A 15,733-nucleotide genomic window follows, 5' to 3' on the forward strand; every position below is an offset into this window, starting at 1 on the left:
TTCCAATTTAATAACATCCTTCCTATAGCAATGTGACCAAAACAGAACACAATACTCCAAGTGTGGCCTCATCAACTTCCTGTACAACTGCAGGCCTTACTATTCACCAAGAAATTCCTACCTTGATTTGACTTTTCAAAATGCAACACTTCACACTTATCTATATTAAATTCCTTTGCCATTTCTCAGCCGACTTCCCCATCTGATCAAGATCCTTGCTCACTGTCCACAATACCGCTTGTTTTTGTGTCATCTACAAACTTATTAATCATGCCTTCTACATTCTCATCCAAATCATTGATATAAATAACAAACAGCAATGGTACCAGCACTGACCCATGAGGCACATTACTAGTCACAGGCATCCAGTCTGACAAGCATCCCTCCAATATTATCCTCTGCTTTTTACCATTAAGCCAATTGTATCCATTTTTCCAGCTCTCCCTGGGTTCCATGCGATCTAACCTTCCAGAACAGCCTACCATTTCCCAAGTTTTAATTGAAATTATGAAAATTTTCATTGTTACTAAGAAATGTGGCTTTGTTTTAGTGTGTGCAACCTACAGGATGAACTGCAGCAACTCATCACAGCTCCAGAACCTTTCCCAAAATCCTATTCCACCAGGAACTGTACAATGGTAGCAAATCTAACGTAATGCCATTACCACCGGGTCTTACATTATAGTGATTTAGACAAAAATTGTCAAAATCCTGAAACTTCAAAATAGAAGTTACAATCAGAAAATACATGCTAGCATTGCTGAGGACATCCTGATATTAAGATTAGATTACTTACAGTGTGGAAACAGACCCTTCGGCCCAACAAGTCCACACCGACCCGCCGAAGCACGACCCACCCATACCCCTACATTTACTCCTTACCTAACACTATGGGCAATTTAGCATAGCCAATTCACCTGACCTGCACATCTTTGGACTGTGGGAGGAAACCGGAGTACCCGGAGGAAACCCACGCAGACACGGGGAGAACGTGCAAACTCCACACAGTCAGTCGCCTGAGTCGGGAATTGAACCCGGGTCTCAGGCGCTGTGAGACAGCAGTGCTAACCACTGTGCCACCATGCCGCCCACATATCATACAATAGAAGGCACTTCAGTTGTCAAGTGTACTTGTAACTGCCATACAAGTTTAAAATTGGAATTGAGAGATTTATTTCTATCCATTGGATATGCCATCTAAAATAACAAATGCAGTTATACAAATACGTCTATAAGTGCAACGAACCCAGAGGAACCAGCTCAACCCATCGATGTGACAGCAACTCTTTGAAGAGACCTCTCAAGCTATTCCCACAGTCATGTTCTTTCTCTCGATACATAAGGATTTGGCGTTCAGTGTGTGGACAGATTGGAGCCACATTGAACACTGGACCAGTTCGGACAGTCAGGGGACTGATTCCCTCCTCACTCTGGTAGTCGAAGGGTTGCTTCAGGACGGTACTAGATCAAGATGGAGGCAATCCATCTCATGAATTAGGAGCGATGGAGGAAGGACGAACTTTTATGAATGAGTAAAGCGTTACTGTTCAATCAATAGACCGCACCAACCTTATTGGACGGTTTTTTCCCCTCGTTTTAAATTTCCCGCCAGTGCCCGCAAACAGCGCAGGCGCAAGCCGCTTTGCGCAGCCTCGGTGAGTTTGGAGCGTGCGGCGTGTCGTCACAGGGGAGGCAGTGTGACGGTACAGAGGCGGTGGAGTGTTCGTCGGTGGCTCGGCGGACTGAGTGGTTCAGCGTGAAGGACAGGGCCGGGGCTGGCCTAGTGTCGCCTCGAAACCATGGCAAACTACACGTACACCACCAACATCATGGACCTAGCGGGTCTGCAAGACCTTAGGAAACACTCTGTCATCGTGAGTGCAACCCCCTCATTTCCTCTTAATCCTTAAATTGCAGACGGTGAACCCGTGCTTCAGCCAGGCCTACTCGTGGTGGTGGTTTGTCGTGAAGCGGGCCCCTCCCTGCACGTGGTGTGTTAGGAATTAATCCAGCCCCAGCATTGTTCCCAGGGACAAAAGACAATCGGCCAGAATAATAGAAATGCATAATTGAGTGTCCAAAGCCTTTCATCCGTGCTCGATGTCTTTTGGACTAGTGCTTTCGGCATGGCTGGACAGCACATTCAATTGCTGAGTGTGATCCCTTCTCACCCAACAAAATTCAAGATTGCTATGGGGATGTTTTAATTACCCTCAGATTGGATGACTAGGTTTAGTGTATCTATTATTTTCAGTGTAAACTTGCACACAATTAGTGTTTAATATTGGATTGCAAAACTTAAATATAATGTTGCAGGCTGATTCAAATGCATTGTTGTTTTATGCACCATAGCATTGGGGAAAGAAAGCATACTACAGCAATAGAATTACTTAAATATTTAGAATTATAGGTAAAGTTGTTACATTTGTTTTCAATAGATATATTGTTTTCTTTCCTATTGCTCTTATAATTCCTAGGTTGGCAAATGTTGTAGAGGGACAAAATAAAGCCAGAGTAATTGAGAGTTTATGGTTTAAAATTGGGCGGCACGGTGGCACAGTGGTTAGCACTGCTGCCTCACAGCGCCTGAGACCCGGGTTCAATTCCCAACTCGGGCGACTGACTGTGTGCAGTTTGCACGTTCTCCCCGTGTCTGCGTGGGTTTCCTCCGGGTGCTCCGGTTTCCTCCCACAGTCCAAAGATGTGCGGGTCAGGTGAATTGGCCATGTTAAATTGCCCGTAGTGTTAGGTAAGGGGTAAATGTAGGGGTATGGGTGGGTTGCGCTTTGGTGGGTCGGTGTGGACTTGTTGGGCCGTAGGGCCTGTTTCCACACTGTAAGTAATCTAATCTAATCTAAAAAAAATTTCTAAACTTACACATGATCTTATTCTTGTAGTTTAAATCATTGCTTGAGAATTATAGGTTTTGCATTTTTACACTGATCATTTCAAGAAACCACTTGGTGTTTTTCTTCTTTTTTACCAAATGCCACCTAGATTACTGGTCTAATAAAACTAAAGATTCTGTGACATTTTATTAAATTACTTTTTTTTGAACAATGCATTCTATCATGTTCACAGAAGCTGCTGATTGATATAACTGAATACACAATTTGTCTCTGAATGTAGTTGAATTAGGGCTATCAAAGTTATCTAAGTTATTCTACAGTTGAACCCATATTAAGAATGGAAAATGGAATCTCTTATCACCTAAGATGACCTGTAGGAACATTTGAGATCGAATGGAAAGAGGGAACAGGTGATATATTAATTAAGGATAAATTGAGTGTGAATTGGTTGTGTAAGTCTGGTGAGAGACTAATCAGTGGGATGAGTGTTTTATGGTGTGTGGATAACTGAAAGCTTAAAGTGTGTATTTGGACACTTTAAAAATTATTTTCGATATGATAGAGGTGATATATAAAAGCAAGCTGCTGAGCTGAAGCATTCAACGATCAAATGTTTCAATATGCTTTCACTTTTGATATGTAAGGTGTTCTGGTTTGTGCACAATGCTGAGATGTGTATTGTTTTGGTCTGTAAGTGTCTTTTCCAGGTGTATTACGCATTTATTGATTGTGTGTTCCTTTTGTATTCTGGTGCTACATTGTTGGCTTTGTAACAAATGTAAATACGCTAGATCCCATGTGATTCATCCAGGATTTCTTTTTCTGCGAAGGGCTGCCATTGCTATGGATTTATTACTTCAAATGCTATGATTATGGTCATTAGTACAGAGCTGTCACCAACTTAACGATGTTATGAGGTACCAATGGATTGCTCTTCTGCCTGTGTATTCATTTCCCATGGGAGGATATATATATATTTTCAGTGTCTCCATACCACTGTAAACTGAACATTTGTGCTTGCTTTTAATTCCAAATAATTGATCTGTACATTCTGCAAGACAGCTTACTGCTTTCGATAACCTATCCATTCTCTAGGGTATTATTTGTATTGATGAATGAATATAGAACATTACAGCATAGTACAGGCCCTTCAGTCCTTGATGTTGCGTCGACCTGTCATGCCAATCTGAAGCCCATCTAACCTACACTGTTCCATGTATGTCTTTATGCTTGTTCAATGACAACTTAAATGTACTTCTAGAATGATATGGATTGATTGTAGGGAGGCAGCCGTGGTGCTCGACACATTATAACAAAAAGATCAATCAGACTGTCCTGGTATGTTAATCTTACATTAATGTTGCAGCTGATTTCTCTAAGTCTTTTAATATTAGTAATCTTTATCCTTTGTTAACCAGAAAAGTTCAAATCAATTTAGGGTGCAGTTTAGGGACAATTGAGTCACAACAGATCCAATACCATTGCTCTGGTTGTTCACTTTTACAGGCCTAATAAAAGAGATGCCTGTGTGAAAGAATTCATTTAATTTAGATAACTTCAGTAAACCAGTGCAGGAGGATGTTAGTTTTGCAAAGGAAAATATTTATATTAGTTAGCTGGCACAAACTGCAACAGAATTAATGACTACAATATAATTAAAACATATATATATATAGAGACTTTTTATTTGGAAACTGTAAAATGAACTGAAAGTTGGACTACCATTGCATATTGCTGACTGTATAATACAATGGTGTTCTTTGGAAGAATTGAGAAAGAATTTGAGACTTAATGGCACAATGAATCTTTCAAGTTGATAAGATAGTAAAGTAGGAGAGAAAGAGCTTAAGGGAAACTAGACATACTTTGATAAGGCATATAACAAAGAATTTTATGTGATGCCTTCCATCGACTAAGAAGGGTTTATAAAACAAGAAACATAGACCTAAAATGGTTACAGTGACCTTCAGCATCAGGAGATCCATGTGGAATAAAACCATCAGGACTGGCATTATCTTTTATTTTTGTTCTTATTACATAGAAACCAAGCAACTGATTCTGCATCAAAAATTAACATCTTCTGTTTAACTCATAAATATAGTATATTTTCATGTATTGGGAGATGAAAGGATGGTTGTCTCTTAGCTAGTTAGGAAAGACAATGGGTTGAGAATCTGGATTTTTTAAATTCATTCACAAGATGACAGTCACTGCCGAGGTTCCGCATTTATTGCCCAGAGAATAGTTAACAGTCAACCACGTTGCTGTGGGTCTAGAGTTATATGTAGCCCAGACCAGGTGGTGATGGTTGTTTCCTTCCCTGAAGGATATAAGTGAACTAGGTGGATTTTTCCAACAATCAACAGTGGTTTCATAGTTACCATTAGACTTTCATTCCAGATTTTAAATGAATTCAAATTCCATCTGCTATGCCAGGATTTCAACCCATGTCCCCAGGACATTACCTGGGTCTCTGGACTAACAGTCAAGTGATAATACCACTAGGTCTTCATTTCTCTTAATACACATGGGACCATATATTAACAGCCTTTTTGATCAATTAATTTGTGACAACACAACCTGGATTTCTTTTTCTCCCTATCTGCTTCTCTCGCAATCTCGGGGGGGTGGGGGTAGCAAATTGGGGAAATATTCATTCACTGAGAACTCAAAAGATCTACAGATTCCGTTACTACTGAGTAAGCAGGTCAATTGTTAAAACACTTGTAATTCTCAGATTAAAAATCTAACATCTCAAAAGGTTAAACAGTTATAATTTTTTTCCCTTTAATGCACATGGGTAATAAGTTTATATCACTTTTTAATTAATGTCAGTAAATACCAAAATTCCTATATTTTTGCGCTTGATAATCTTAGTAATTGACTTGCCAATGCTCAGGGAACAATTTCTCTCTTAGCAAAATATACACATCAAGTACGAAAACGCAGCCTGAAAAGGCTGGAAGATTAGATTAGACTTACAGTGTGGAAACAGGCCCTTCGGCCCAACAAGTCCACACCGACCCGCCGAAGCGCAACCCACTCATACCCCTACATTTACCCCTTACCTAACACTACGGGCAATTTAGCTTGGCCAATTCACCTGACCCGCACATCTTTGTGACTGTGGGAGGAAACCGGAGCACCCGGAGGAAACCCACGCAGACACGGGGAGAACGTGCAAACTCCACACAGTCAGTCGCCTGAGTCGGGAATTGAACCCGGGTCTCAGGCGCTGTGAGGCAGCAGTGCTAACCACTGTGCCACCGTGCCGCCCACAAAGGTCTGGAGGAAGCCAGCAGAAAACAGCAGATGGCACTGGAGAAGTTAGGAACCTCTGCAGGAGGCAGTAAAGTTCAAGCTAGCTCTTGACTCAAGATGGTAATTTGAATTAGACATGATAGAGAACAGAGCTTAAAAATGTGTTGCTGGAAAAGCACAGCAGGTCAGACAGCATCAAAGGAGAATCAACATTTTGGGCATAAGCCCTTCTTCAGGAATGAGGAGGGTGTGCCAAGCAGGCTAAGATAAAAGGTAGGGAGGAGGGACTTGGAGGAGTGGTGTTGGGAATGCGATAGGTGGAACGAGGTTAAGGTGAGGGTGATAGGGCGGTGAGGTCGGGAAGAAGACTGCAGGTCAAGAAGGTGGTGCTGAGTCTGAGGTTTGGGCCTGAGATAAGGTGGGGGGAGGGGAAATGAGGAAGCTGGGCAAATCTACATTCATCCCTTGTGGTTGGAGGGTTCCTAGGCGGAAGATGAGTCGCTCTTCCTCCAGACGTCGTGTTGCCATGGTCTGGCAATGGAGAAGGGCAAGGACCTGCATGTCCTTGGCGGAGTGGGAGGGGGAATTAGTGTTCAGCCACGGGCGTTTGGGTTGTTTGGTGTGGGTGTCCCAGAGGTGTTCTCTGAAACATTCCGCAAATAGGTGGCCTGTCTCCCCAAAGTATAGGAGGCCACATCGGGTGCAGCAAATGATGTGTGTGGAGATGCAGATGAATTTTTGACGGGTATTGAAGGATCCCTTGGGGCCTTGGAGGGAAGTGAGGGGGTAGGTGTGGGCGCAAGTTTTGCATTTTTTGCGGTTGCAGGGGAAGGTGCTGGGAGTGGAGGTTGGGTTGGTGGGGGGTGTGGATCTGACAAGGGAGTTGCGAAGGGCGTGGTCTTTCCGGAATGCTGATAGGGATGGGGAGGACATATATCCTTGGTGGTGGGGTCTGTTTGGAGGTGGCGGAAATGACAAAGGATGATCCGATGTATCTGGAGGTTGGTGGGATGGTTGGTGAGGACTAGTGTGGTTCTGTCCTGGTGGCGATTGGAGGGGTGGGGTTCAGGGGCGGAGGAGCGGGAAGTGGAGGAGATGCGGTGGAGAGCATCGTCAACCAGGTCTGAGGGGAAATTTGCGGTCTTTGAAGAAGCAGGCCATCTGGATTGTTCGGTATTGGAATTGGTCCTCCTGGGAGCAGATGCAAAGAAGGCGAGGGAATATGGGATGGTGTTTTTACAGGGGGTAGGGTGGGAAGAGGTGTAATCTAGGTAGCTGTGGGAGTCAGTCGGTTTATTAGTATACGTCCGTGTTGAGTCGGTCGTCCAAGATAGAGAGAGATAGAGATGGAGATGTCTAGGAAGGGGAGGAGGAGCCTGAGACGGTCCAGGTAAATTCGAGGTCGGGGTGGAAGGTGTTAGTAAAGTGGATGAACTGTTCAACCTCATCGTGGTAGCACAAGGTAGCGCGATAGTCATCAATGTAGCGGAGGAAAAGGTGAAGGGTGGTGCTAGTGTAGCTGCGGAAGATGGACTGTTCCACATATCCAACGAAGAGGCAGGCATAGCTCGGGGCCCATGCGGGTACCCATGGCTACTCCTTTGGTTTGGAGAAAGTGGGAGGATTGGAAGGAGAAGTTGTTAAGAGTGAGGGCCAGTTCAGTCAGTCGAAGGAGGGTGTCAGTGGAAGGGTACTGGTTGGTTCGGCGGGCGAGGAAAAAGCGGAGGGCTTTGAGGCCTTCATGATGGGGGATGGAGGTGTACAGGGACTGGATGTATATGGTGAAGATAAGGCGTTGGGGGCCAGGGAAGCGAAATCATGGAGGAGGTGGAGGGCGTGGGTGGTGTCCCAAACATAGGGCACCAAGATTACACCTCTTCCCACCCTGCCCCCTGTAAAAACGCCATCCCATATTCCCTCGCCTTCGCAGCATCTGCTCCCAGGAGGACCAATTCCAATATCGAACAACCCAGATGGCCTCCTTCAAAGACCGCAATTTCCCGTCAGACGTGGTTGACGATGATTTCCACCGCACCTCCACTTCCCGTTCCTCCACCCTTGAACCCCACCCCTCCAATCGCCACCAGGACAGAACCCCACTAGTCCTCACCTACCACCCCACCAACCTCCAAATACATCGGATCATCCTTTGTCATTTCCGCCACCTCCAAAAGGACCCCACCTCCAAGGATATATTTCCCTCCCCACACCTATCAGCGTTCAGGAAAGATCATTCCCTCTGCGACTCCCTTGTCAGGTCCACACCCCCCACCAACCCAACCTCCACTCCCAGCACCTTCCCCTGCAACCGCAAAGAATGCAAAAGTTGCGCCCACACCTCCCCCCTCACTTCCTTCCAAGGGATCCTTCAATATCCATCAGAAATGCACCTGCACCTCCACAAACACCATTTACTGCATCCCCTGCACCTGATGTGGCCTCCTATACCTTGGGGAGACAGGCCGCCTACATGCGGAACATTTCAGAGAACACCTCTGGGACACCCGCACCAACCAACCCAACCGCCCCGTGGCTGAACACTTTAACTCCCCCTCCCACTCTGCCAAGGACATGCAGGTCCTTGACCACCTCCATTGCCAGACCATGGCAACACGACGTCTGGAGGAAGAGCGACTCATCTTACGCCTAGGAACTCTCCAACCACAGGGATGAATGCAGATTTCTCCAGCTTCCTCATTTTCCCTCCCCTCACCTTTTCTCAGACCAACTCTCAGCCTCAGCACTACCTTCTTGACCTGCAATCTTCTTCCCAACCTCTCCGCCCCCACCCTCTCTCCAGCCTATCAACCTCATCTTAACCTCCTTCCATCTATCACATTCCCAACACCCCTCCCCCAATCCCTCCTCCCTTCCTTTTATCTTAGCTTGCTTGGCACACCCTCCTCATTCCTGAAGAAGGGCTTATGCCCGAAATGTTGATTCTCCTTCTCCTTTGATGCTGTCTGACCTGTGCTTTTCCAGCAACACATTTTTCAGCTCTAATCCCCAGCATCTGCAGTCCTCACTTTCTCTTCATGGTAGAGGACAGACCAACTGTATTAGAAAGAATCTGCGCTGGGGTGAGACCAGTTTTCATAAAAGAAGACAAGGTCTAGGGAAGGTGTCCAAAAATGGTGGGCCACAGCTACAGATCTGGGGAACAGATAACTTGATGTTAAAATTACAGGAGAACCAGAGAAGTTCTCAGGCCTACAAAGAGTAAATGAAGGTGAAGCTTTACTTGGTGGAAGGGCCACTGGAGAATATGGCAGAAACTGAATATCCATGTGATGGCAGTAGTATTTCTGTAAAAATGGAACCAGTTAGAACAAAATAAATAGATATGGGAGGGAGCATACAGTACAGCAGGAACCACTGATAGAGGCCTCCAGAGGTCATACCAGTGAGTTAAATGCTGAGTTACCTACTAGCGGATCCAAGCAATAGCGCCACGTCTCACGCATTAACTCATTGAATAAGGCTGACATAACATAAATACGAAAGAAGTATAACATGCAAATTCAGACAGCCTACTAGAAGCAAACCACAGATTCCAACTCAAACCTTCTAGAAACTAAATTGCATCCCAGTTATAGAATTGGGCAGCCAAAGGTTAAAATTGAGATGCTAGCACAATCCTTGGAACCTGTGCAACTGGGTTTTGAATCCAGTTTAGGAAGGAATGTGAATGCAGAATGGGTATATTGTCATCTCAATCTTTGTACTGTTATTGTATATTCATAGCAGAATTTTCATCGTAAACAAAAGAGAAATTTTATCCACTTTGTAGTAGGGAGCTGTTATAATAATAGTAAATATGGATCATTGAATTTTAACTTACAGCATCTCTCTGTTATATCTGAGACCATTCATGGGCTAAAGTGGATTTTAAAGAAAAAAAGAACCAAAATAGCTATAGTGGTCACCTGATCACAGATGGAGGTAACCTTTGGCAGATCCATATGAATAAAGGAAGTCGTCAGCCCTGAAATTATCATTTTTGTCTAAAGATATTGAAACCAGACATCTGAGCTAGTGTTAAAAATTTGTTTCACCATCAAATTAATATATGCATTATAATTTCACTCATTGGAAGCTGAAAGGTTCACTTGCCATTTAGCCAATTTGAAAAGACAATGGAGTTAGGCCCCAGCATACAAACTCTACAACTTTTGAGTAGCAGAAGAAAATTGAATTTCTGACAACAGGAGGTCGAGTTCCTTCTGTCCCAGGTTGTTTCTCTCATCATCTCGGAAAACAGTTCCCTGTAGCAAAAAACAAATTGGAGAACCAACCATGCACCCAGAACTAGAACATTTACAGGTTTTGCTGAGGATACATTTCAGGGTCTCTCTCTCCAGACAGCAACTGAATTTACACCTGTGGTTATTTTGGCTGCACCAGTTCTTTTTTTTTAAAGAAACAAGCATATTGGAATTAAACTTTGATCTGTCTTTCAATGAAACAACCAAGGATCATGACACTGGTTGCAACCATGTGCAGTTGTATTTCAATGATTAATATTATTGTTGAAATACAGAATTGTGTGAAAGAAGCCCATGTAGGTTCCATCAATAAACAAGAAAACAAAAAATTACTTATTATAACAAGCTTATAATTTTACAGTGGCAAAATAAATTGTTAATTAAGAATATGCAAGCTTAAACTGTATCCCACTTCAAATTGAGAATTTGAGCTATATGGAGCGGCTGAACAGACTGAGGCTATATTCCCTGGAGTATTAGAGGTTATGGGGTGACCTTATTGAGGTTTATAAAATCATGAGGGTCATGGATAGGGTGACTAGTCAATGCCTTTTTCCCAAGTTTGGGGTGTCTAAAACTAAAGAGCATAGGTTTAAGGGGAAAGATTTAAAAAGGACCTAAGGGGCAACTCTTTCTCACAGTGGGTGGTGTGTGTATGGAATGAACTGCCAGAGGAAGTGGTGGAGGCTAGTACAATTGCAACATTTAAAAGGCATCTGGATGGGTATATGAATAGGAAGGGTTTAGAGAGATATGGGCCAAATGCTGGCAAATGGAATTGATTTATTTAGGATTTCGGGTTGGCATGGACAAGTTGGCCTGAAGGGTCATTTTCCATGCTGTATATTTCTAATACTTTAGATCAAGACACATACACAAACACGTTAGATAATTAATTAGTCACATTTGTAGAAATGTCTTGGGTGGAAAATAGAGACAAAAAGGAACAAATTCTGTGGCCCAAGAGTCCATACCACAAAGGGATGGAATGAAGTGACCCTCAATTCAGTAGCAGGTCAGATGGAACTTGGTTTTTGGTTTAAGTTTAAAATTCTATTTTTAGTGCTAGTTTTCTTCCATTCAGAGTGGGAGAGAAAAAGAGATCTGTCTTGCTTGCAGGCTTCTGAATATGTGTGCAACTGCCCACTCAGATAAGCTACAACTCGAAGCAAATCCAGAAGCTATTGCTGAACAGTTTTTTAATCCAGAGATTTTATACCATTTTGTGTCTCGAATGTATTCAATAGAGCTTCTCCAAAAGCTATGTAACCCTTTTATAATCAATGAATATCCACATTTTGACTTTTCTTGTGAGTTGTAAACAAAAACTAACGGTTGAAACTTCCACTTTCCATTTTATATTATTAGGACTGTCACTGTTTTCCTTTTATCATTTTTGGTTTGGAGTGATAAGCTGTGAGTCGAAGAAAAGAGCAAACAAACTGATATTTGTTTATAGGACTTGTCCTGGAAGTTAATTGCAGGTTGACTCTTGTTCAAGTAACGCTCATTTTGTTTGCTGGAAGGGTACCAGCCTATCTCTTTCACAACACTTTCTTAGCACATACTAACTAACTTCAGCACAGTCTTACCAGCTTGCTGTCTTTGTGTTGGTCATGTTGCTCACTTAGTGGACAGGGTCTTTAGTGCACAGTTACAGACTGTCAGCCTTTGTGCCTGCATTGTTTTTAGCACACAGGAAGAGACAGACAGTTAGTCACATTTCAGAAGCAACAAACAGTTGAGAGAAAGAGGGGCCATATTATATCTGGCACAATGGAATGTCAGCATCACATTTGCAGGCATCTGCCAACTGTCTATGTGGCAAATACACTACAGCAATTTGTCTGAAGCACAAACAGTATGTGTGAACATCAAAGGCAAGTAGTCCTTTGTCGAGTGAAGATGGACTCCATTCAGTTAAGGGTTGTAGCCCTAGTCAGCCAAGACCCTCATCCTATTCCAGTCCATTGGATTGCCCATGATACTTCTCATGATTAATGAGATTAAAAAGTGTAAAATTGTTTGAGAAAAATTGTTCAGAGGCATAATGGACCAAGTACCACTTGACAACTTACAGTAACTGCCAAAAGAGATCATTCCATCTCAAGGATCACATATATAATCATTCTGTTCTAATCATCAGGGTGGGATACCTGGGAACGAGGTGTTAAGTTTGCAGCTAATGTTAATGTTGAATAAGCTAGATCCCAGATCAGAACCTGCCTTGATAGAACATGTTTTGTTTGATTTAGTTTTAACAATGTGATCACTCAGTCAAACATAAACATACAATGCTATTGATCTTGACTTAACAGTCAAACAGAAATTTATCATTAAAAGAAATAAGATTATAAGATATACAAATAAAATTAAGCCATTTGGCCTATCAAGTCTGCTCCACCATTCGATAATGGCTGATGCATGTCTCAGTCTGATTCTCCAACCTTCTCCCATAGCCTTTAGTAAGGAGATCAATCAAGAACCTATCTACCTCTGTCTTAAATACACTCAGTGACGTGGCTTCCTCAGCCTTCTGTGGTAATGAGTTCCACAGATTCAACACCTTCTGGCTGGTGAAATGAAGTTTAAGATAGAATAATCCAAACCATCAGTTTATAAACTATACCACAATACTGTACAGTAGCACCTCCCCCCTCCCCTGACTGTTCACCAAGGATTTTAAAATACAAGGTATTAAAATCCCTGTTAATCCCAAAGCAATTCTTTGTAAACTGAAAAGAAACAAGGCAGCTTTTTTTATAGTACCTAAAAAGCTGCACACGTAATACACAGGAGTCTCTGCATCTAACACTTCAGTGGTCTAAATTACTGGTGACTTGAACTTCTTAAATTTGTAACTGCAGATAGCTTTTTCTTGGAATTATCGTGTATCTTTTTTTCTAGAGCTATCATACACCTGAATTTCAATATACTAAGCTTTAAGTAACCACTTCAGGCATTTATGCCAACAGTCCTGGTCTGAAATTAACACTAACTTTTCACACTAAGGATCTAATTCAGTATACATCCTTCCCTTCTCAGGAACACTAATCTATACGGCCATCCACATAATCAGTTTCCAGGAACTGAGGAAAGTTACTCCTGTCAATTGCTGGTTGCATGAGAATCCTAGAAAATGAGGTTCGGATAATGGGGACTTTGCAGGAATTGTTATCTTTAGGCACGCACACAACCCACCTATTACTAATCCAAAAACCAGAAACTCAAACATCAAGAAATAAAAAAATCCGCGGTTACATCACAAGGCCATGGTCATTCTAATCAATGAGATGTGACTCAGGGCCAGGGGTGGGGGGGGGGTGAGAAATGTTGAACTATTCAAATTTACTATTTATAAAATTACATCTAAATTTTTAAGTACAGTGATATGTCATTTTTAGCAATATAATTGTTTCTTTCTGTTGTAGGAACCTAGAATCACCATCAAAGAGTTAACAATTAACTTCAACGATATCATAGAAGGAAAGGTATGTAACAGATCTGTTATCTGCTAACTTTAGTGTAACATCTGACATGCTACAGTTTTGACACAATACATTAGTTTGGTACATGACTGACAAACACTGCATTTTGAGCATAGGCACACCATGATTCAAAGGCATGAAAATTCTCTGAAAACAATATTTTTACATGGGCTTTAGGCCTACTATGTCTGCTGGCTTATTGTTAGAATGATTTAAAGTTACTTTAAGTTCATAGCTCTTTACCTTACAAATACTTATCAAACTTCACTTCAAAACATCAGTAGTGTAGGTGTGGAATTGTTTGGAATTGTGTGCCTTCTTCCTTGGTGAATTTAATGATTTGGGGAGGTGCTTAATCAGGCAAAGGGTGGTGGCTGGGGACCCTGCTGTTTTCTTTCATAATCAGGTCCTTGGAGAAAGACGTACATACAGTTTTCCTGGCTGACTGCCAATTGAAGCCATACATGGTAGTCTGTGACTGCCAAGCAGTTCTTGTTGTTTTGTGACTTCTACCCCTGAGGTTCTTGATGCTAAGGAAGACCTGCCTTTGGTCTGTCAAATGCCTGAGTATGATACAAGGTATAATGGACCTTCTTTAAAAGAGGCGGTGCCGGGATCTTGCCAACATTCCAGCCAACAGCCAAGACTCCTGTTGCCTGCACAAGATTCTGCCCTAAGTCTGAACCACTTGTATGTCATTCTGTTCTAACCCAATCCTGACCCAAAGCGATCTTTGTAAATTAATAACTCATATTGACCAATCATAAATAGGAAATAGCTTTCCATTTTCAATCATTCTTTTCATAATTCAAAAAGAGGCAAATAGTTAATGTCTGCTTTTTCTGCTTTGGTTCTCATAACTCCTCATGACCACTGATTTTCCATCTCCTGCATCGCTTGGCTGGATTGTATACCAAACACTTCCTTTTATAATCAGATGCCCAAAACTAAACTTTTAACAGTTAACTGTAAACTTTATGGGTGGCATGATGGCTCAGTGGTTAGCACTGCTGCCTTACTTGTTTTGAAGTTACATTTAATTAGGGTTGACAACCCCAGTTGTATTATGTAATGTTGAAACATATCGACTGTCAAACAGAAGGGCTTATAAAAAGTAGATTTTGGAACAAATATACAGGATTCCTAAATCCGTAAGATACTGAGCTCAGACTAAAGAGATTTGAATCTCCAATCTACCACAGTTGGGTCTAATATGTTACTTATGTGTCAGGTTTTATTGTCTGTTTGTATACAATTACATTTACTGTGTAGTAAATAAATCTATTGTATGGTAAGTAAATCTATATTGCTTGACTTTTCTTGTTTAGAATATGGCTAATTTGAGGACAAGATTAAAATTAATACTTATTCTCAGTAATGTATACAGTTCTTGATTTGTTACAAGATTGCTTGAACTAACATACATTTTATACAAACTTGTCTCTATTTTGATTCAGAATCACATTACAAAATGTATCAGAGCTTGTAAATGCAAATGTTCGAGCAACTCTCCACTGCCTGTTGGTACAGAGGATTCTGAAATTCATTTTGATTTATTTACTATTTAGGATGAGTGGAGTGTGCAAGACAAAATTTCTCAAAAGGTTTTACGCAAATTGCTGGATCATATTGTGTTACGGTCACTTATCATTGCACTACTTATTGGAAGTTGTATTGCCATCAGTTGTCAGACAGACTCTGCCATCTTGGAGGTATGAAATAAACCCCTTTTAAATGCATTGCTTGTTGTTATATCTGGTATACATGAGTCAATAATTCAGTGTACATGAGTTCAGATCTCATAATAGCAATTTGAATTCCGTTTTTAAAATTTGGAACGTTTGTTACAGTCTGTAAGAATAGCAATACA

General features: G+C 41.8%; 1 long non-coding RNA gene across 1 annotated transcript; it reads left to right on the forward strand.

Moving 5' to 3' along the window:
- The first annotated feature begins 1,721 nt into the window (after nucleotides 1-1,721).
- Nucleotides 1,722-15,501, forward strand: LOC132829834 (uncharacterized). Its single transcript, XR_009646274.1, has 3 exons — nucleotides 1,722-1,874; nucleotides 13,807-13,866; nucleotides 15,432-15,501. It is a non-coding gene; the product is annotated as an uncharacterized LOC132829834 (long non-coding RNA).
- Nucleotides 15,502-15,733: the final 232 nt, after the last annotated feature.

Source organism: Hemiscyllium ocellatum, chromosome 30 (genome assembly GCF_020745735.1).
Source record: "Hemiscyllium ocellatum isolate sHemOce1 chromosome 30, sHemOce1.pat.X.cur, whole genome shotgun sequence".
Classification (NCBI taxonomy): domain Eukaryota; kingdom Metazoa; phylum Chordata; class Chondrichthyes; order Orectolobiformes; family Hemiscylliidae; genus Hemiscyllium; species Hemiscyllium ocellatum.